Raw genomic sequence first — 2,818 nt, forward strand, 5'->3', positions numbered from 1 at the left:
ATCCTATTTGAGGGCGGATGAACCCGACAGATCCTATTTGAGGGCGGATTCTCCCAATTTCAACACTTAAAATAAAAGACTGAAACCAACATATCCTATTTGAGGGCGGATGAACCCAACATATCCTATTTGAGGGCGGATGAACCCAACAGATCCTATTTGAGGGCGGATGAACCCAACAGATCCTATTTGAGGGCGGATTAACCCAACAGATCCTATTTGAGGGCGGATTAACCCGACAGATCCTATTTGTGGGCGGGCTCCCAATTTCAACACTTAAAATAAAAGACTGAAACCAACATATCCTATTTGAGGGCGGATGAACCCAACATATCCTATTTGAGGGCGGATGAACCCAACAGATCCTATTTGAGGGCGGATGAACCCAACAGATCCTATTTGAGGGCGGATTAACCCAACAGATCCTATTTGAGGGCGGATTAACCCGACAGATCCTATTTGAGGGCGGATTAACCCAACAGATCCTATTTGAGGGCGGATGAACCCAACAGATCCTATTTGAGGGCGGATGAACCCGACAGATCCTATTTGAGGGCGGATTAACCCGACAGATCCTATTTGAGGGCGGATGAACCCGACAGATCCTATTTGAGGGCGGATGAACCCCAAATATCCTATTCGAGGGCGGATGAACCCCAAATATCCTATTCGAGGGCGGATGAACCCAACATATCCTATTCGAGGGCGGATGAACCCAAAATATCCTATTCGAGGGCGGATGAACCCAAAATATCCTTAAGACTTGAAAATGTCTTACCTCGAATACTTGCTGGGGATTGGGATGAATTTTCATTTTCTACCTTCCCCATTTTTTATTATTATTCTCTTTTTTTTTTTTTTTTTTATTTATTTTTTTTCTTTTTTTGTTTTTACATAGCTTCTTCCTTCGAAGACTACCTCCCTTGATTTACTTACCTGTTGGGGGTAAAATGTTATCAGCTGAGGGTACCTGACTTCCAGAAAATTTTCTGAATGAAAGGAAAATTTTCTGCCCCAGTTTGATAATATCCCTTGTGGCATGCGTTTCTGCATCAATGCCATTTCCTTAACCTGTTTCAAATCAAACAAAATTTGTTAGTTTAAAACATGGTGGTTGGTTGTGATACTCCCAACGGGATGAATTTTCCTTTTCCCTTCCTTGCTTTGCGTTGCACAACTTGTTGGGGATGATATTATGTGTTGGGGATAATCCCTTCCTCCTGGGGGATATCCCTCTTCTTTTGTGGCATAGCTTGGAAACTGGCATTTCCCCGACCTTTTAGTCTAGCATTGATTTCGCCAAATCATGCTCACTGCTCTCCTTGCTTTGTTCATGGGCCTTTTGCTGGGGATATATATTTTGACACTGGCCTCGCGCTTGTTCCTTGCTGACTATACCACTTGGATGTACTAGTCAGATCTCATTTTGGAAAGCTGATGGCCTATTTGAAGTCATTTCATACTTGTTTTGACCGGACAGACTCTATTGGGGAAATTTTTATGAAAGCAGAAAGATAAAAGAAACAAAATAAAAGACAAAGGGAAAAAAAACATGACTCTTTAACAAAAGAAACTATAAATAAAAATCTATCAAACGCAGATACCGACTCTAATGGCCATGATATGCATATGGGGCCTATCCTTTACCGCCAATCATCTTTCAAGATCCTCAATTGGCGATTCCCCATCTGATTCCCAATCTTATTCGACTTGCAGTGCCCGAAGGGTTTTCGCTATCAAGTCTCTCTTATTTTTGGCTTTTCTCTCAGCTTTCATCGCCTTATGGTGCCTGTGAAGGTTTTCACCGATAAGACTCTCTCATTTGTATCACTTTTCAGCTGGGGATTTGGAGTGCCGCCGGTATGACTCTTTCTGCTGGAGATTAGAGTCCTTTCTGCTGTGGAACAGAATGTTATGTTCGCCGGTAAGACTCTTCCTTTGTCTGACTTGGCATCTTTTGAAGGCTGGTCAGAAGGTCTTTCTTTGGACCGTAATGTGGGTTTTGGATAGGGCTAGAAAGAAAGGGTATAAAAGGCTCAAAAAATGCATTAATTTTGGGTTATTAATTACAACCTTCGGAATTAGATTTATTTACAACAAACGCAACTTTTGCCCCAGTTTCTTGCTTGGGGATATTTTAATTGATTTTTTTTCATTTTTCAAAACTATGACCGAGCCGTGAAGCGCCTACGTATCCTCTTTGAGGAATCAGGTCAAACGTAGTTCTCAATTCCTCTTTTTCTTGTGGCTTTCTTTTTGTTTTTGTTATCATTTTTCTTTTCTTTTCTTTTCTTTTTTTTCTCTTTTTTTTCGTTGTTGTTTTCTTTCTTTCTCTCTTTTTTCTTTTGTTTACCTGCCGCGCTTGCGTATTCTATTCATTGCTACTAATTCCGAACGAGGGGTATGAAAGGAAAATAAATAAGGCTCAAAAGGGGTAACGAAGGATAAAGTGTTTAGGTAGCAGAACAAAATGCCTTCGTCATTTCAGTCCTCAAAACATGCCAAGTGCAAACAACACACTTTAAATTTGTAGTCTCTTCTGATGGTGCTGGACTTGACAATTATGTTAAACATTTTATTTTTCCTTTGTCATTTCTAAGCACCGTTGGGCGACACTCTCATTATCATGACTGACCCTCATGCCAATTTGGCGAATCTTGCTTTTAACGGTTTTCTTTGTGTTCAACTTGCCCCAGTTCCACATGACTCGAGCTCTGAATAATCTCAACCGTCCTTATTTCCTTTAAATGGTCTGAATCGCCTTTCCAGGGTTTTATGATTAACTTTTAAGATTAGGCCCAGACTGGGTGCGCATGTC

Source organism: Nicotiana sylvestris, chromosome 3, assembly GCF_000393655.2.
Source record: "Nicotiana sylvestris chromosome 3, ASM39365v2, whole genome shotgun sequence".
NCBI lineage: Eukaryota > Viridiplantae > Streptophyta > Magnoliopsida > Solanales > Solanaceae > Nicotiana > Nicotiana sylvestris.